Source organism: Amblyomma americanum, chromosome 5 (assembly GCF_052857255.1).
Source record: "Amblyomma americanum isolate KBUSLIRL-KWMA chromosome 5, ASM5285725v1, whole genome shotgun sequence".
Taxonomy (NCBI): domain Eukaryota; kingdom Metazoa; phylum Arthropoda; class Arachnida; order Ixodida; family Ixodidae; genus Amblyomma; species Amblyomma americanum.
The window spans coordinates 70,852,800-70,873,890 of record NC_135501.1 but is presented as its reverse complement, the minus strand read 5'-3'; the positions used below and the strand labels follow the sequence as shown (position 1 = coordinate 70,873,890).

Here is a 21,091-nt window from a genome sequence, read left to right as displayed (position 1 = left end):
AATCGCGCCCACGCGGGGTAAAATAAAACAAAAACAGCGGGGAATGACCCCCGGAGAGTGCGTAGCTTTGCGTGTGCGGCTGTCCTTTCCACTCAGCTCGCCGGTGCGCCAAAGTAAACACAGCCACGCGAGGCGTAGATTTTTCTAGAATGCGTCAGTAGTTTCTACTCGTCGTCGGAGAGGGCGTGACCTTGACCGCGCTAAGATGATAACCTCTCCCATTCGCTCTCGCGCCGGCGTCTTCGCATGCGAGAAAGAACCGGAAATTTCTCGAAGGTGGTCTTTGCGCTCGACCAATGGGGTCGCGCGCAAGGCGCGAAGAGAAGGAGTTTGTGCAGCTGAAGCTGCGTGTATGTGCGCGACTGCCTTGGCGCGAACAGACGCGGACCGCGTCTATGAATGAGGGGCTGCAACCACTGTCTGTTAGCCCGAGCCGCCGTTTAAGCTTCCGAGAAGCGCGCCCGCTCGACTCCAGGGAGAACACCACTCGCCCAGCCACGGACCAGCGAGGCAACGTGCACCAGCCTGCGAATCGGCCCCGTCGTGCTCCTCTGGTCGTCGGACTGTCGCAGTGCCCGGTGAACAAATTGTGCTTTCATTAGTAGTCTCTCTCTGTGTTAGTGCACTTTAGGTGCAAAGATTTTGTTGAATTGTATCTCTCTATTGTTACTTTGCACGAGTTGCATTGTATTTGTAAATCACTTCGTATGGGCTCGTACGAGTGATTGTGAAATCCTCTGGATCGTCTCTTAGCTGTATAAACTGTTTTGTTTTGTGAACATTTGGCTCTGAACCATTCTCTGGCTTGCGACCGGCGAAAGCTGGGCACCAAACGACCAACCCCCTAGTCACTTGGTAGCTGGTCTCAGGCTGAGCTTGCCACGCTCAGTCGAGGGCATCTCCTTTGTGATCGAGATCGCTACCCCCACACGCTCTAAGGGTGCCTGGGAGCGCACGCAAAAGTGCGCGAATTGGTGACATAGTCTATCATCCGCGACAGGACGTTTGGTGCTTTGTGAGCTCAGAGAACGGAGAAAGAGTCGGAACGAATTTACGAAGAGGTCGTAAACGGAGTGTTTAGCAGCAGAGTGATATTCTGAGGTGCCGCGCTGAAGCGGTTGGAGAGGTTCACAGAGCAGAGGTTAAATGCTGCATCTGAAGAGTTCAGGCTCACAATGAATCTCAGATAGCCGATCTAGGCCATCAGAAAGGTCTAGTAGGGAGCTGAACTTGTTCAGTGGCTGAGCCAAAAATGGAAAGAGGTTCTAGAAGAAAGAGAAAGAGAAAGGCAGTGCGATTGACAAGCCGCTGAGAAAGAGAGACAAAGCGAGCGAGAAGACAGACAGAGAGAAAGGCAGAGGAGACGAGACGAAGCAGCGAAACTCGCCTTGGAGCGAGAACGAGAATTTCAAAGAGAGTATGCAATCCAATCCTTGCGAGGAAGCTTGCTGAGGTTCGGCGTTTGAACAACGTCAGGAAACCAGTGGAGCTTACTCCCGGAGAGGCCGGGTGGAAGGCTGGGAAGTCTGATTTGTCGAGAACCACGGAAGAGGTTGTAACTAGCTACACTAGTGAGAGTGTGGTTGTGGAACAGCCGCTTCCTACAACTGAGATTGAAGAGGGTGAGGGCCAGACCAGAGTGTCGCTTCCTCAGGAAAGTGATAGTGTAGCAACTACCGAGGTAGTGGGCACTGAAGAGAATGCCAACCTGGCGCTTCAGTCGGACGGCACCTGAGGATGTGGAACGGCCTGTGAGGACGGCCTGAGTATGTGGAAGAAAGCAGGAGCTTCACGGAGAAGTCAGAGTACTGCACGCCTGATTGTTGCAGTAGTGACCGTGAGAATGAACGGCCAAATGTCAAAGAGCGCAAAAGCTCCAACGCACTTGCAGCTGAGGAGAGCACCCTCAGGGGAGAACAGGAATCTCTACCGAGTGAACTCACGAGCAGCGAGGAGGTCTTTTCTAATGAGGAAGGCGATGAAATTTTGCCATTGAGTAAGGCGAAAGTGAAGTGCAAGGAATGATGCGCGAGTGCACTGAAAGTGACGAGCTAAACAGAGGAACTCGGCAAGAAAGAGGAGTGCTCAAAGAGTTAAAACGGGCTGAACCAGTGGCTTCATCACGAGAACTAATCTCGAATGATGAGGAAACGGTCTTGCCCCGAAGAAGAATAAGGACGGAAGACGAAATAGAACCAAGCTGAAGACACCTGCGTCGGGTGCAAGCAAGCTGCATGACCATTGCAGCAAGGTTAAAAAGAAGCTGAGTCGATCGAGCCCAACTTTCAGAACGGACTCCGAGTGTAATCGTAAGCGCTAACAGAAAAGCGCGCGCAGAGAAGAAGAAACACACGACAAGTGGAGCCGTCATAAGCGAACTGGCGTTAAATCTGTTCGCAACAGACGCCCTAGCCGAAGGAAAAGAGGAAGGGCTCGAAGTCTAAGCAGAAACACTCAGAGGGGTACGAGTAGGAAGAAGATCCAGAACCGCGTTCGGAAGAGAAGCCTCAGTAGAAATAGGAAAAAGAGCAGAGCTCGCGACAGGAGGAAAGGCCAGAGTCACGTGCGAAAGAGGATCAACACCGGGGCCGAAAACTTGAGGGAAGCAGTCCTGTTCAGAGCCCACTGTGTAGGCCGAATCTGGAAGTATAGGCGCAAGCATGCCTCGAACTTGAATGCTCCCTGTTTATGTTGTGTTAATGTATTGCCCTGTGGCGGCATGTGTTGAATTTTGCCAATTGACAAGTGTTTTGTGTGTGCAGACATCATTGTAGTTATGTGTGTATTTTGGCATTCGCCATTGACTGTGAGCGCAAGCATGTGAGCACGAATTTTGTGTTTTGTGAATATTGTTGCACAATATTCCTAAAGGAAGGGGCGGTTTCACAAAATTCGGCGCATCTTCGAAAAAACTGGCGCTGCGCGTAAGCAATCGCGCCCGCGCAGGGTTAAATAAAACAAAAAACAGCGGGGAAGGGCCCCCGGAGAGTGCGTAGCTTTGCGTGTGCGGCTGCCCTTTCCACTCAGCTCGCCGGCGCGGCGCCAAAGTAAACATAGCCACGCGAGGCGTCGATTTCTCTAGAATGTGTCAGTAGTTTCTGCTCATCGTCGTTGGAGGGTGTGGCCTTGGCCGCGATAAGGTGATAACCTCTCCCCTTCGCTCTCGCGCCGGCGTCTTCGCATGCGAGAAGAAACCAGAAATTTCTCGAAGGTGGTCTCCGCGCTCGACCAATGGGGTCGCGCGCCCGGTGCGAGAAGGAGGAGTTTGTGCAGTTGATAATGCGTGTATGTGCGCGCCTACCTTGGCGCGAACAGACGCGGACCGCGTCTATAAATTAGGGGCTGTAACCGCTGTCTGTTAGCCCGAGCCAACGTTTAAGCTTCTGAGAATCGCGCCTGCTCGACTCCCGGGAGAACACCACTCACCATGCCACGAACCAGCGAGGCAACGTGCGCCAGTCTGCGGATCGGCCCCGTCGTGCTCCTCAGGTCGTCGGACTGTCGCAGTTCCCGGTGAACAAATTGTGTTTTCATTAATTGTCTCTCTCTGTGTTGGTGCACTTTAGGTGCAAAGATTTTGTTGAATTGTATCTCTCTTTCGTTACGTTGCAAGAGTTGCATTGCATTTGTAAATCACTTCGTATGTGCTCGTACGAGTGACTGTGAAATCCTCTGGATCGTCTCTTAGCTGTATAAACTTTGTTTTGTTTTGTGAGTCTTTGGCTCCGATCCATTCTCGGCTTGCGGCCGGCGAAAGCTGGGCACCAAACGACAAACCTCCTTGTCACTTGGTAGCTGGTCTCCGGCTGAGCTTGCCACGCTGAGTCTAGGGCATCTCCTTTGTGACCGAGACCGCTACCCCACATGCTCTAAGAATGTCCTGGAGCGCGCGCAAACGTGCGCGAAGTGGTGACACTAACCCATACACTATACATCCGTAATCCACGGTAAAGCGTACTAAAGAGCGGTAAATTTGTAAGAGATATGTTCTTTCGGCTCCCCAGTGCTTTCTGGAAAGCACTTTGAGTATGCTCATGGATCTAGAGGCGTTCATTTTTCAACGCGTTTATGTGAGGTTTAGAGTGGCATCTATCCTATGGCCTCGTCTGAGTGAGAAAAGAATGGCCACCGACTTCTGCGGAGAAAAACCGAAACTATCCCTGCCTAGGCTGGCCTAGGCAGGAAACTATCTTATCTAGGCTGGCCTTTTCTCTAAACGCTGTACAGTCGGCTAAATGTAACTTCCAATGTCGCGGTTTTGTTGGGATTACTTGCGGTGCAGATGTTCAGCTGATTAATACAGGGAGGTGATCGCTGCCGTACGCGTTATCGATGACATCCCATTTAAAATCACAAAAGACAGGGCGAACTAAAAGACAAATCTATGGAACTCATTTTTCCCGTGCTCGGAGAGCAGTATGTATCTTTGTAGGTGTTTAGGAGGCAAATATTATTACTTAGAATAAAATCGTCTAAAATACGACCTCTTGCATCAGTGTGCGCACTTCCCCAAAAGCCGGAGTAAGCATTAATATCACCAAGTAGCAGATATGGCTCTGGTTGCTGCTCTAAAAGGGTTTCTAAAACATGAAGTATTACCGTTAGCTGTGCCTCATGATATATGGTACATGTTAAGACTGCTTTAAAATGAGGAATGTTGACTGCGACGGCTTCGCATTTGGTTTTTAGGTTTGATCTCGCGGGCTGCAACACCAGTCTGGGTGAGAATAGAAGCACCTTCAGACAGTTTACTTGCTTGCTCTCGGTCACATCGAAATACATTATACTTGTTTAAAATGTTTTTTTTGTTTAGGCCATAAGTTGATCTTCTGTAAGCATGAAGCAGCCAGGAGTAGTGTGTATAAAAGTTATTTTCTGTCACTGTAGTCTTCGGCAGTTCTACTCTATAAGGAACGCCATATTGAATGATTTCAGGGAGTGCGGGCATAAGACTTAAGCTAACGGTTGTTATTGGGATCTTCTCTTTTCTTTTTCGCTCAAGGGAGCTGTGCCGCCTCTTCAGCGGAGGCGAGGTCGCTGTTGTGTCCATCACCTCACTAGAGGCTCTGAATGTCCGAGATGGACCCGCGGGTGTAGGATTTGTAGGCCTCTCCCGACTGGGGGAAGCTTTGCGGGTGGCCGACTGAAGGGCCGACGGGCCCTTTTTCAGGGGTGGCAGGCCAGCCTTTGCTGCGTCTGCCGGGGCGGGGGTGGCCCTGCCTCAGGCTTTGCCTAAGCACTGGCCAAAGCCCGGTGTGGTGTGCCGCCCTTGCGCACCACATCGGCGAAATTTGTTTTTTGCTGTGAACTGGAAAGCTGAGGGGAGTCTTTTTCGTGCTTCTTGGTAAGTTATGTTTTCCTTTGTCTTTGTAGTTATTATTTCCTTCTCTCTCTTCCAGGTCGGGCACGACCTCGAGTACGCTGGGTGATCCCCTTCGCAGTTCGCGCACTGTGGTGCAGCGTTGCAGTCCACGGATTCATGATAATTTGACGAATATTTGGCACATATTTGGCGGCCATGACAGCTCTGTAAGCCATGCCCAATCTTTGACATTTGAAGCATCGTCTGTTATTTGGAATGTATGGTCTTATAGTTATTCTAAGATACCCTACTTCTATAGATTCGGGGAGTCTGCTGGTAGAAAAGGTCAGGATTATGTGTTTTGTTGGTATTTCGTTGTCGTCTTTTGGGATTTTGATACGATGAACTTCAGTGACGTTCTGGTCTTTAACACTCTCCAACATCTATTCTTCAGAAAGGTTCAGGAAATCGTGTTCGGATATCACTCCTTTCACTGTGTTTTGTGATCGATGTGAAGTTATAGATATAGGAATGTCGCCAATGGACACTATGGTTGGGAGTTTCGAATATTGCACTTTGTCGCGGATTTGGAGGAGTAGGTCGCCACTATCTAGCTTCGTCACCTTTTAGCCAAATCCCGGAGCATCAGTCAGAGATTTTGAAACTATCAACGGATACATTTTCCTAGCAGGTTGATCTTGATCTCCACTATGTACGATACGGTGCCTAGAGAAAAGCTCTTTTGTTTTTTGCAGGAATTCTGCACTTACGTCAGTCCGCACTCGTTTTTGAGGGTGATCGTTTTGTTGGAGAGGGGGAGCCATAAATATCTGTAATGTTCGGCTACGGTAAGCAAGACGGAAAGCAAGAGCCGAGTATATCGAGCGAGGCTTAGCCAATCTGGAAAACACGGTCTTCACGGACGCGGCACTGTACCTGATGGATAGGAAGCGCACGGCCGCGGCTGTAGTCGACCACAAGGGAGAACTGATTACCTGTGCAGCGGCAGAGGCTACGGACGCAACAGAAGCCGAGGAGGTTGCCATAGCTGTAGCGGTCGCTTGCGGCTCCCAGGGAAACAAATCTCTAAACATACTTACAGACTCGAAAGAGGCATGTAGGAACTACACTAGGGGAAGGATAGGTGCCGCAGCCATGAACATACTCAGAAAAGCGCGTGTCTCAGACACAAAACACATACACAGCCTGGTTTGGATACCCGGACATGCAGGTATTAAGGGAAATGAAAGAGCGGACGGCCATGCTCGAACGATGAGTTTCCGAGCGGGATTACCGGACGAGTTTTGCACCCGAGCCTGCGACGGGGGGTATGCAGAGCACCTGGCCCTATACAGGGGCTTAAGGTATAAATATCCTCCGCCACACAAGGCACTAACAAAGGAAGAGGCTACCGGGTGGCGCAGACTGCAGACGGGTATTTTTCCAAATTTACTCATACTAAACAAGATGTTTCCGACACAATACAGAGCCACATGCCCGTGGTGCGGGGTGGTACCAACGCTGTACCACATCACATGGGAGTGTGAGCGAAACATAAAATTACACCAACACAAACACACACGTGCGGAGCAACGGGAGAGCCGTCTCGTCAGCAGCGAGCTCACGGTCCAAAGGACCCTGGTGCAGCACGCTTACGAGACAGCGCGGCTCAGCGGAGCCCTGGAATGAGGGCCCGACCTTGCGAAGACGGGATCCGGGATCGCCTGATATGAAGACGACGCGGATCCTGCTGCCGCCGAACTACGCAAATGTTCAAAAAAAGTTTTTCACTCACTCGGCTACGGTGCCAGCCGCCCACCACGGAGCCCAACAAGTACACGGGATAGGAGCTCGCAAGTCCTGCCCACGTCTGCTATACGCCTCAACTTCAACCAAATGTGACGCAACTCGGGGTGGTTGGTCACACAAGGTTAACCACCGCCGCCAGGAGAAAAAAGAAGGAAATCTAAAAAGTGAATAGGAGACAGGAGAGTTGTGAGAAAGAAGATAGGGAAGTGAAAGATAGAGGGGAGGACACGAAAAGGCGACTGCCGATTTCCCCCGGTCAGGCCAGGCCGGAAGTTCCGTCTACATGAAGCTGGGGCCAAAGTGGTGTGTTGCCTCACCAACGTCTGCATGAAGCAGACGCCCCTGCAGACAAGTAGCAGAAATTAGTAGGCTGCTTAATTATCATTGCCCGATGGCATTGCGATATCATTATGTCTAATAACTGAATTTCGCTGCTTCTACTCTGCTACCGTTTTGTGTGGATTGCTACATGCTCGTCTGATGGCGCTTCAACGATCACGGGCGAGCGGATTCGGCTTGTCTTGTGTTGTGGCGGAGAAGGGGCCAACTGGAAACAAGTAGCGTACCGGGATTGATATATGCCGATGACGTCGTTCTTCTAGCAGAGGGCCCGAGAGGCCTGCAAGACTTGGCTGACATTTGGGGGTAAAATTCGGAGGCTCTTGGACTGCGATTTAGCTCTGAAAAATAAAAAGTTGTGGTTTATAATAATGACGCCGGTACGATCACGCTCAGGCAAAAAGCCTGATCAGGCCTTTCTGCCTGATAAGCAAAAAAGTAAGGTGAAGTATAAATAACGGTTGAATCATTTGAATGAGAAATCATGGGTGGTAGACATCTTAATTATACAGGTACCGTATCGATACTGCAAGGGGGCGGAACGAGATGTCAAAGGGGAGAAGCTCATAGTAAGAAAACCTTGAAACAGAAAGTACGATTCTCAGAATATACTCACTTGCAAAAGAAAATGCTGGATAAGCCGGCGTTGAAACTCTATATGACGGTTAAATCTAAGATTAAAATAAAAACTTTTTTGAGAATTCTAAAGGGAGTGGTTTACTTTACGAGGCTAGGGCTAGGTGCTTGAGGACGAAGTGTTACGGGCAAAAAGTTGACAGCACGGTTGCCGTTTCCTGTTGCTGCGTGCAATGTAGGGAAATAATAGAACCTCACCACTGAGCTACCGCTGTGGGCTCACTTCTCAGCGCATACCTCAACCGCGCCGTGAGGGACGGGAGGATTGTGGGAGTGGAAGAAGGGAGAGAAAGGTGCCGTACTGGAGGGCTCCGGAATAATTTCGACCACCTGGGTAACTTTAATGAGTCCTGTCATTGCACAGCACAAGTTTTGAGTTTAGCCACCATTGAAATGCGCCCACCGCGGTTGGGTTCGAACCCGAGCACTCCGGCTCTGCAGCTGAGCGCCCTAGCCATTAAGCCACCGCCGTGGCCACTCATAGCAGAGGAGCCACCCAATTTCTCTGCCACAGTAAGAAGTGACTGTGCAGCAGCGCACTGATGGACCTCCGTGAAACTCACTGAAAAGTAATCGCAAAACTGCGCGCTTTCGCGAGCGCTTTCTTTTCGCAAGACCCGGAGATCGCGTGAGCTGGGAAGATATCCCGAATATATATGTGCCCCTCGTATACACCTCTCTTTAGCCTTATTAGTAGGTGAAAACAGTTTGAAATGAACCACCGTCCTTGATGCTGCTAGGGCTGTGCTGAGCGTGCTTGCGTCCTTCAAAGAGGACGTCGCTGGACTCACCAATTCGTCGCCAATGCAGCGCTCTCTTTGTCACTTTTGTGGTGTGTCAGTGGTGCACAAAGACTTCGCTTCGCCTCAAGCAACGTCACAGACTTCAAGGTCCCTTCATAATTTTGAAAGCTGCCATGCTTAATCAAATAGGTGGTGTTTCGTTGCCATCGAGATACCCCACTGAAGAAAAAGTTGGATGTTCAGGCGGATTAATGTTTCAATCTCAACCAAGATAGAAATTGTGGAGATTCTCATACAAATTCGTTCAGGAATTTTTGTTACCCTTTTTCTTTGCGCAGCTGTAAACGAAGTCATGAACAGAAAAGATTTAGGAGGCTTAAGCGTATCACTTTTGTAGCGAAATGTCTCGAGATATTTGGTTACATAAGCGATACGCTAGCAGAACTGCGAGTGGTGTACGCTGTTCCTATGCGCTGAGCCTCAAAGAGTGCAGAACATTAAATAAGGGCAGCAGAGTTTGAGTCTCTTGCTCTAAACTGCTTAACCATATAGGAGTAAGGAAGAGGCATCCTTTTTTCGCGTTGTTTATGGACCTGCGCTTCGAATATTTAAAGGACTATTCCTCTTCATGTATGGGCCCCAGTGCGCTGTTCACTCCAAAGACCATCCCTCCGGAAGTTTCGGACGTAGAATGAAATAATCTTTGCTAACTTCCCGCAGCTGCAATTATTTCGATGTCCACACTACACTGGAGAAAGCAGGTTTCTTGTGATGAGTAGCGTTTGTAAGTTCACATCAATTTCCGAGATTGCACCTGTCAGTAGCCGTGTTCGAAGCTTAGGCCTAGCGTTGAGAATATCACAGTGCATCCTATTTACCAACAAGGAAAGCTCAAATTTCGCGGCTTTGAGAATGCCTTCGTTGTTAGTTCAAGGCAAACTGGCAATATTTCAAGTTCCTCAGATATCAATCAAATTTGTAAGAGAATTTCTCAAAATAAATATTGCGTGCGGGAAAAGACAGGGATGAAAAAGATTTTGCTTCTCCGCAAAGGAAATTTAAAAAGCGACACTCGTCGCCTTCTGAAATGCTGTCAAAGAGTTTATTTTCGCGGCCAACCCACTGTCTTATGGCTTTATACACGCTGTACCCTGGCGCGGTGAAGGCTGAAGGAGGCTACGCGATTTTGCGCGGTTACGATGTCACGCGTTTTATAGTGCAGCCCAATTTGGCTCACATTTCGTGTGTTGTCACCCCTAAAGCGATGAGTGGTTACTGGCAGGGACTTTGGAACTTTTCTAGAGTGGGAGGGGCGCTTAGACTTTGTTGTGTTATTTATTTATTCCATGTTTCATTTAAATATAATGTTTTGTACAAATTTTTATTTTGTACAGTTCGAACATGTATATGTTAATGTATATTAAACCTAAATAGATATGTGCAGTTCTACAAAGATGTATGCATGAGGAGCGATTACAAATGTTTGCGCGCAGTGCTTCAGTTCTGCTACGCAATACGCTGTTTAACATTTCCTGGAATTGTCCCAAAAAACTACCTCATCTAAAAACATTACAGACATCATACGAGCAATGGGAGGCAGCTCTGACCAGCAATGGTCTGGAGGACCAGTGTCGCATCATCAGACTGGTCCAGGCATCTGCCCAAGCCACCGGAGTCCTGAACTGAGGAGTCCGCCTACCTGACTCGTAGAACACTTCAATGAAATAATAAATGTTTTATCTCTCTCTCTCTCTTTCTCTGCTAACCGTGAACATGAACAAGGAGCAGTCAGTCAATAACTTCTGCTTTAGCAGTGTATTGGTTTAGGTCAGTCAAACTAAATGCTTTACGACTGGCTACGAAGCCAACTAGCTCAGTACCACTGTGCTTTACATTATTTTTTTGTTATTGTTCTCTTTTATCAATTTGTTCTTTCTCTGTTTTGACCTTGATTTTGCTCCCCACCCCCTCTTATGTAATGCCTCCGGGCCTTTAAGGGAAAAAATAAATGAAAATGAAATAAAATAACGTCGTAGAATTGAACCGTTTGTAGAAATCCGGTCAGTGCAAGCCGGCAGAGATTATAGAGGGGGGGGGGGGGGGTGCTGTAGAAAAATTTTGGCGGCGTGGCCACTCCCGTTGCCCCACCCCACTTCCTTTCCGGAGTCCCTGGTTATTGGTGTTGTGTGGAGGGATACTGGAAACACTTGGCGGAGGCAACGATAGTGTGTCATCAAGCACTCCCCATCGACTAAGAATTCACGACTCACCTGTTCCCTGACTCGGAACGCACGTGTGTGCTCAGAATATTTCATGCGAGACTGTTTATTTCTTTAGGACGAGTTCGATCACAAAATCAAATTGCAGAAGGTATTTGACATCGGCTGTTAAGTCGTCGTTGCTGCTACACACGGCGTGAACTAAGCAGTCTATCCGTCGAGAGGCAGCCTTGAAGACGGAGCGACCAGCGTTAAGTTTGGTTACCACATAGTTATAACGAGTATTAGTTTAGTTAATTAACGTTGACAATATAAATTACAAAGACACCGAGTACAAGAATACCGCCAGCTTTGCTGTGGTATAAGCTCTCACGCTAAGTTTCGCCATCGCCGCGCCAGAAATAGCGTTGACTCTCGATAACATTGAGCCGCCCTCACACTCGCAGCAGCGTTGGGTAATGTTAACGAATGGCTCAACAGGCGAACGAGCCACCCGCAGGGAGTTGGCCCCTAATGGAGCTCATTACGGGTACTGTACCGAATAAAAAATAAAGGGGGCATATAAGAAAGCCACGCACAATGTTTCTTTAGAAAGTTAGTTTTTTTGTGCTAATGTACGCGTGATTCCTGAGTCAATAAAAACTTTTTTCAACTTATCACAGCAATTTTTCTAAAATAAAAAATTATCCGTGGCTTAACTTGGCTAACCCTGGAATTCAGCGAAAAGAAAGTGCGCTTGCTAAAGGGCGCTGTACGATCACTTTGTTCCGCATGCGCACGCGTCGTTGCGACGATGAGCACGGGCGCGTGAGGGTGCGACGGATGAGGGGTTGTAGGATCAAATTTGCGACCGAGCGGACGACTCCGGCGTTCTGATTGGCGCGCTCGTCAGTGCCGCCCGTGCGGCAGCGCAGGCATGTGCCGTAGCAAAGCACGAAGATATCTTGCCGTACGAATACGCACACATTGATATTGTGGCTCGCTCGAGCATGTTTAGCTATGAGGGTTTTCGTAGCAGGTAAAACCGCGATCGGCTGTGATAGCCATGGATCTCGGCTCGGCCGCTTCTGACGTCCGCGATCGAAGTCGCTACAAACTTTGCAGCACCGCAGGCGAGGTTCTAAAACAGCGTCGCTGGAAACGATTAACGTTGGCGCTATTTCCACTTCAGAAAGTGGAAAAAAGCACTACACCGCAATCGTGACACAACTCGTACGACCGCTAGTCGTCTAGAATCCGCTGAAGACTACACATATATGCAACCATTCTAACTACGATCTAAGGTTTTTGCCTCCTAATATTTGAAGAGTGCCCCCATTGAAGGTTACGCTATACCATAATAAGCAATAACGATTTCAGAACGACGACGTGATTCGTATCACGAATTCTCGGAGCCAAGGATACGGGACTAGAACAAGGTATAGGTTAGCAGTACATATTCGATCGTTTGTAATTGTAACAGGGATATTCACATAGCTGAAGCCAGGCACAGGTTAAATCATCAATTATTCAATCTAGCACACTGCAGTTTTTTTACATGTATTTTAATTGCCTTTATTTTGTAGTTTTTCATTAATCCATGCACACTTTAGTTGACAGTAACAATGTCAAGTAAACAGGCCTCTTTGCTGTCTCCCCACTTAACTTATTGCAAGACACTTATCTATTCGACGATATATGCAGTGTGTATCTGAATTGTGAATGTATTAAAAATTCCATATTTTAGTACTCTGCTGTCGAATACGCACCCAAATACGCAAGAAAATTATGACATTCCCAGTAATTTGGAATATGCAAGATCAGTTGTAATTGCAGCAGTTGTGCATTTCACAGAAGAGTGACCGTGCAACAGTACTGCTTTCTCTCTGTAATGTTATTCGGTTTATTAGAAAAGGCAAATTTGAAATACCACAGTGTGGTGACCATTAAAGGGGCTAAGTCATATCTATCACTGCGCTGAAATGCAATGCTTTGTTTTTTGCAGTGACAGCGGGCTACTAGTTTTATTTTATCAGTCATTCCTTAGCTCATATTGCAATGACAATTGCAGAAGCTAAAATGCAGCAGTGCAAACAAGCCTGGAGAGTTGTGCTGCAGAAACAAGCTCGCATGTTATCTGTACAACTCCAAAAAATTCTGAAAGTGCCCATGTGAATGAAAACAAAGTGGTTACTTAGTACGTAGTAAAAGGCCATACATACCTTTTACTTTCAGTGTAAACATAAAATCATGTGGGAGTTGGTAAACTGGCTTACATCTGGACGGCTCCTGGTTGAGGTTGGGAAAGAATACTTCATATATTCAGGGAAGCAAGATGCATTGACCATGCACAGTGGTTATCTCAAGCAGAATTTGTAGAAACATATTTACAAGGTGAAAGCTGTGTTGTTGCGAAACACAATGAAATAAAAATAAGCATATAAGTGTGTGCAGAGCATACATATGTATATCCTCTCATATAGCTTTACAGTAATGTTTAAGATTCTTTTCTGAGGAGAAAAAAAATTATGGATTCTAACAGTGCTTTTGGTTCCCAAAATAGCAAAGTGAGCATTTTCTGCGCAACTTCTCATGCATAAAATTTTTGACCGTGCTAGCTGTTGTTATTAGCAACATCTTCTGCAAAGTAAAGCTTATTTCATTGCCAGTTTGGTTTTCAATCTGCCAAAGTTTCCTTTAGGCAAACCTTATGTTAAAATGACTTAGTCGTAAACCTAACTGCTTGAAGATCTTTGCCGAGGCTATGCCTACTTTTCGGCTTCATACAGAGAATGTATGTGAATTTAAACAGTCCTAGAAGAGCTGCATGTATTAGGCAAACAAATGACTTGTTTTGTGGCCTCTTTTTTCAAAATAATGCACCAAAATGATAATCCTCTTGAGAGCCTTATATGAAAACCCTTGTTACTAATGTAAGGAAGACAGCAACTCTATAAATAAATTAATACTGAGTACAGGTTCGTGCCTTTCCATGTCTTTCGCTGCCGTCAATGTAAGAAAATCACAGTCACACACAAAATTCACAGCAGCTGCAATCTGACTCCATCCATGATGACAGAACTGTATGTGAAATTTAGCATTATGATAGAGAAGAAAGAGGAACCCTTTTATAAACACTGCCAATGCAGGCCCCATAACATACTTGGCTGGCCATTTCAAATGAGGATAAGGATAAAATGACACATGCACATAAAAGTCACATGCGTAAACACGCGCACCTAGCATTTTAACCACATCGCATAATGGAAGTCTGTGTTGCTTCGCTTGAAACAGGGTAGGATAAAAGCACAAAAGAAATACTGACACATATCAGCTCGCAATAGCGACGGGTATGGCTGACAGTAAAAACTATTAATGCAGTCCTATTAACATTGCAAAATAGGCCATTCCCGAGCATATAGAGACGGTTGTTCTGGAGTGTTGGAATGTTGATGTTGATAGCGGGATGGCAGACCATATAGAAAGCGATGAAGACTAGTTAAATAGAACAGAGAAAGGAAGCAAGGCAGGAATGTGGGCTAGTTGGTTGTACATTTGATGGAATAACGCGCTACACACGGACAAAAACCGACAGCTGAAACGACGGACACAGGACAAGCGCGCACTAACAACAAAAATTTCTTCTGCTGCGACGGAACATAAATACATTTTATGCACATGCTCAAAACAATTCATTGGCACCGGCTGTGTCGCACGCTCCTTCGTTTCTTCATTATATATATTTATAGTTCTAACTCCTCACTTGATAATAACACTGAGGGTGTGCTTGAGCACTCCGATATCTCAAAGACTTTTTTATTCTCTTTCTTGTCGCTTGCACGTGCTAAAATTGTAGTCCGTTCAAAGTAAGCTGAACACTTGTTATTTTCAAAATGTGGTGCTTGTCCTGTGTCCATCATCTCAGTTGCCGGTTTTTGTACGGGTGTAGCGCGTTATTCCCATCAAGTGAAAGGAAGGTCAATAATGAATGCAAGAAAAAGGGAAGGGCCAAGTACAATACTTTTCGGGTTGCCCGCGAATCCAAAAAAAAATTCGGGATGAGCAAGAGTTAGCATGGGCCAACTGCTGTTAACTGGCTAGGATCCCTTAAATCCCACTCAGAACAGTACGATGCAAGACATTATTTTATAAAGGATTTTATGGCATGCTTTCTCAAAGAGACTAAGGAGCAAGTGTATGTCACGAAGAACGAAAAGTTGGGTATCACAGGAATGCTTTTCAAAAATCGTACCGATCTGGAAGGAGCAATTTAATGGGCCACAACAATTTAGCAGAGTGAGAGTATATAGTGTTTTTCATGATTAGGAACCCATGCTAGTCATAGAAACGGTGCAATAATTTGGTACTTGTGACATTATCAGAACTAAAAAATTTACCAAATTCTGCTGTATGCAGTCATGCCTCGTTAATATCCACCTTATGATATGATGGCTTGAATTATGGACAGTTTTTCTGGGGATGAAACTTTATCAAAGCATGCATGCCTTAACACGGAAATTTGCTGTTTGAACAAATGACAGAGCTTAAATGCACAAAGCCAATTGGGACCCGCACATCTTTTTCGTGTAATATGGACTGCAATGCGAACGTCTGGACAGTGATAACCAGATACAATAACATAATGCAAGGACTGTTAGAAGTGTTTGACGACAAATACAGATTGAATCATATGGCTGTTGCACCGTGGAATTGCCCTCATACCACTTGCAGCATAGCGTGCAGTTTTTGTTAAACATTGAACTGCCAGGCATGCCGACTCTCTCCGCTTCCACTTTCTGAATGAAAGCACTTCTCTTTCTGATATCAAAATCATTGGCACCGAAAGGTTCGGCGACTCATTTCCTGGCGCACTTTGTTCACTGCACAAATTAATTAAGCCGCTCGCTTACTGTATAACCTTTTTGCTATAATCTCACAGATGTTTACTTGCAACACTAATTTAATGTTTTTTTTTTTTAAACAGAGCACACGGCAACAAGAAAAAAAGCTACTCGAGTTAAAGCATGTCGGCCACGAGGAGATCTCATCACAGGTGCAAAGAAGGGAATCTTCAAATACAATCTAAGCAGTAAGGAAATGGGTTGAAAATTAAATGTGATCTCAACCTCGACAGGTCAAAGGCTGCATCGGCACTGTAGGACTTTCAGAAACGGCTCAATGTCAACATTGCAGGGGCAACCACAGTGCAATAGCCCATAGCACATTTTGAAAAATGAAAATAAACATTGGTAACGTGGGTTTGGCAATATGCAAAAATGTGGCCCTGTCACGACTATGCGACCAATGTGAACAGATGTGCGTCCACAAAACCCTATAGCTGAGCATTGTGGAAGGTGCAAACAGGCATCTACATTCAAGCGAACAAATTTCGAAATGCAGCAACGCAAAGAAGGTGAAGGAATTCTAGGAAGCAATCTACATTTATGACAAATACATTCTCATAGGCCCACCATAGCCTTCATCCAGCAGACAAATAATGTTCACAGCAGGCAGTCACAGGTAAAAAAACACAGCAGATGCATGTGCATTCATAACATATGCTTCTAAAGGCTTCGAGAATGTCTCACACAAGCTGGTACAGCTTACTTAGGAAGCGCTAGTTAACAACTGTTCGACACCAATACAGTCAAGTTGTTAAGCACCTCGGCGACAGCAGTGTAGTGAAAGCAACAATAAATATGGGATCAGGTGCTTATTCAAAGAGTACAGTTTCTATCCCGATTGTCATGGCTCACGGAGCACTTGGAGATCGTTGCATGGTACCAATAGCCATGGCAACCATGATAATGGACTTAATATTGCAAGCATTTGTCTAAAATGTAACTTCACTGCGTGCTGCTAAGCAAAAATAAATTTATTCACAGCAGTTTACTGAACATGCTTTTCATTTTTAATCATGATTCACTATTATGGAAAACTCTAATGTACAGTTCTGATCCAGAACCAAAGTGCTCATATTAATAAGACACAATTGTATATGGGTTACTTGCTTTTAGAAGCTTAAGCATCTGCTGTGGTCTTTTCTGGCATCAGATAAAATGATATGCTCATGAAAAAGAGCTGCACTAGTGGGCCCATAATATAGACTTCTGCACTGGGAAACACCAATGAATGAGTTGTGACAATGGTTTTCGTACATAAGTGTTTCTGATCTGTTGATATGTTACAACCCAAACTTAACACTAATGCTTTGGCTCTGACCAAGATCACATGCAGGAGAAGCTGAATTCATTAAATTTGTTACGCAAATATTTACTACAGATATGGGCCCGCGCAGCCAGCAGTAAATAAAAAAGACTCCATATGTCAGAGCTGCTATGCACACCGACGTTTTCACACAGATTTCACAGTGCCGCCGGCATACCATCGTGATCCGGCCACTAATAGTCGCAAATTGCACTTTATGGAGCACAATGCCGCAGAATGCCGGCGACACTACTGTAGTCCCGGCAAAAAACCGCCCAACGGCTGTGCAGCCGAGGTCGTTTCGCATACGCAGAAAACAAATTTCAGAATGGTCTCGTCGCACTCACGCGTCGGTTGTCTAACACAGTAGACACGAACTACGATCGATATTGGTGATGAATACGCCGCAGCGCCACGACTTGTGCTCGCGATCACTGCAACAGCTGCAACGAATGAGACTCGCTGCAGAGCTCGAAGTTGGTAAGTTCATTTCGTCACGTCGCACTCACGGCAGTTCTCAAACTCAGTACACACGCGTGCACCCGAACCAGGATCTACTGCATAGCTCTAAGTTAATTTCAGCACTCGGAAAACAAGATGTGCGTAGTTATCTTTTTAAACGTAATTATACTTGCAGGCGGTATCACTGACTGACGCAAAAGCACTCGTTCCGACTGCAATCACTTTAACTACACTAACGCTTGTCACTGCGCTGTGAAGCTTGCTGTATGCACAGGAAATTCACCCTGTGGAGCTGTTTCTCGCTGCTGTTCGTGAAGATCGTCGCGCGAATAAAGAACACTTGAAGCTATCACAAACGGCTCCAATAAAAAAACACATCGCGATACAGGCACTGTTAGGTCCAGCGTACCCGCTCCGTCAACTCAGTGTAGACGGCGACAAAACAACCTGGGAGAAACTGCCGATTGACGCTGTTGCGCACAGTGAAGCTCGAAGTCGCTGTTAACACTCATAATAGTCACACGCGGCCAATATTATGTGTTTCTCGGCAGAGCTACCACCTACTAGGCCTGGTTTTTCACTCTGCTTCGCGGGCGGCCATTTTGCTGAGGAGGCGCGACCTGGCGCCAGTGCGCTACGTCACGGGACAGCAGCCAATAGCGTGATGCGACCATCCGCTCGAGCGGAAAAAAATTGAAGTTGAACCAACTTTTTTTTGTGGAACGCTACACGATTTTGCGTGAAGGCTACAACAACGACAACAACAACCAACTTGTGCGCACAGGCGGATGCGTTCAAGCTCCATTGCTCCATTGCGTTCATGTTCATGCTCCACTGTTCGGCCCTTGCGCAGCCCTTACGCACTGTCGCAACGACGCGTGCGCATGCGGAAAAAAAGGGATCGTACAGCGCCCTTAAGCGTCTGAGGTTCGTCCATGGCCGCTCAGCTACACACTCGCGACAGCCGTTCTACACATCCTCACATGACCACGTGGCTAAGACGTGGTATCACATGGTTTTACGACACTCCCATCGGATGTCATCACGTGGCTTCACATCACCCCATCGGATGTTCTCAAGGTCAACTAAAGGTCATGGGTCAAGGTAAGGAGTGAAGGGTTCGGCACCATAACTGCACCACATATGGTCATACACTGCTATCCTTGGTTGGGCTGAAGGTCGTTGTGCTGGCTACCCGAAGATTGCTTTACCTACCGTGGTGAAGCTTTTCCACAAGAAGGCATCAAATCCCTATGAGGTCTGCCTTGTTTTGAAAAGCTGTGGATCAGTGGCTTCTGCAAGATGCGATTGCCCAGCTGCTGCCTGTGGAGTGGGCAGCCACAGTATAGCCGCGTTAAAGCTAGTGCTGGTTTTGTGAGGGCGCTTAAGTCTGCTTACGGGTAGGAATGCGAAAACATGTAATTCGAGGAAAGGAAACTTTTTTGATTTAAGGAAATGGCGCAGTAGCTCTCAGATCTCGACATCTCGGTGGACACCTCAACCCCGCGAAAGCATGTGTTTTGAGGAAAGGAAAGGGCGCAATAGCTCTTAGATCTCGACATCTCGGTGGACACCTCAACCATACACAGCTATTGGTTGGGCTGAAGGCCGTTCAAGGTCGTTGTGCTGCCTACCCGAACACTGCTCTACATAGCGTAGAGGAGCTTTTCGCGTCAAAAAGTGGTAGTAGCCACTCTGAAGCACATACCGGCTTGATACTGTGGCAGCTGTTGTTGTTGCCCTTAAGAGGAGAATGGCGGCTGTCCTTCCCTGAGTGATGGCGCCGCTTCTTCTTTCTCCTTATCGTCTTCTGTTGCCACCCTCTATACCATCTCACGAATTTTTATCTTCTGCGCCACGAAAATCAGACGTTGCCGTCCTCTACGTTTCCTGTGTAGATGTGAACAATAATGCACGGGGCAAAGAAGTCCATGCAATTGCGGGCAGCTCAGATGTCAAATAAATGCTGCTTTTTTTTTACGGAGACACGCCAGTCACGCTAGTGTACGTGTTTTCTGATTTTGCAAGCATGATATCATTGCACGCTAGAAGATTCCATCGATGCGTTTGATGGTGAAAATATTTAACTGACACTTTAGGAGAACGGTTTATGTGTTTGGGGAGCCAAGTCCGGGGCGCCATATACTGTCCCTGCTGCCCGTGCCCTCTAGAGGAGTTGCTCCTGGTTCCTGGTGGGCTGTGTAGAGCCTCCTCCAACTCCTCAGTCGGTGTCTGCGCTATTCGTTTTTAGGATTTTTATGACAGGCCCACACCATATGACATAAGCCTGCCTTCTCCTCACAGAACTGGCATTCTGTACTGAAAACTTCTGGGTCGATGGAGTGTAATCTAGACGGATGATTAAGGTCTGTGTCTGTAGTCGCCTGGAGTGAACCTGCTGTTTTTTTACTGGAGTCCTTACGATGGCGATACCTTCTACATTCGAGTCTGTGGTGTTCCAGTACATATGCACATGTTCTGAGCATGTCTGAGTATTCTAGCTCGTCGGGAGAAAAATGAGAAATTGGGTGGGAGGGGGGGAAAGCTCAGTTGACAGTGTGTGCAAATTCATTTCGCAAAACCCTTTGATAGCCAGGTACCCAAACTGGGTGTTTGATTTCCGCCATGTCCTTTGCGTATTCGAGGATACGTGCTGCTTGCGGGGTAATCCTCCGTTCAGCGAAATTTTGGTATGCCGCTTGCGAATCGATTATGTATAGTGAGATTGAGTGGGTCCCCGCTAAGGCGATAGCAACCGTCTCTGCTCCGGTGGGGTACTGGTTCTGTTCCTTAATGACAAGACGGGGGTTAATTACACCCTAGTCAAAATCTGGAAGAAGAGTTGGGCTTGGGCAGGGCATTTAATACTACGGCAAGATAACCGATGGTACTAAGAAAAACGGTCTAGACAACAACAGAAAGCAAGCGTAGCAGGAGGCGGCAGAAAATTAGGTGGGCGGATGAGATTAAGAAGTTTGCAGGGATAAGTGGCCAAAGCTCGAACAGGACAGTGTTAATTGGAGAGATATGAAAGAGGCCTTTGTCCTGCAATCGGTTTATGATGATGATGACAGTTATCAAGCATGCAACGCAGTGTGGTTCTGAAAAGCAGTAAAAAGAGATGGGAAATCCTATACTAACATCTGTTTTTCTGCCGATGGCCGGGAGTTCTTTTGCGTTTTCATCAACCTTTATGAACGGTCCTTGCTTGGCGAAAAGTGGCACAAAATTTTGATGTGAGCATTTTTTAAGTATGCAACATAGACATGCGAAATATGTATTTATTTTAGCATGATATAGATTTAGCTTTTATTGCAAGCGTTCTTCACTGTTCTGGCACTGAAAACCCAATGATAACCTTTTCGATATGATCACAGGCTACCCCGCCGGTAGAA

The 21,091-nt window shown here is 46.7% G+C and overlaps 1 protein-coding gene across 1 annotated transcript in view; it reads right to left on the bottom strand.

Annotated features, from left to right (window-relative positions):
- The window catches only part of LOC144133953 (uncharacterized), a 44,865-nt gene extending 25,379 nt beyond the window's left edge, over positions 1 to 19,486 (bottom strand). The window contains exon 1 of the mRNA XM_077666996.1: positions 19,405 to 19,486. The gene's annotated coding sequence lies outside the window, so the exon portion shown is untranslated. The remainder of the gene's footprint in view (positions 1 to 19,404) is intronic.
- Between the last annotated feature and the right edge of the window lie 1,605 nt (positions 19,487 to 21,091).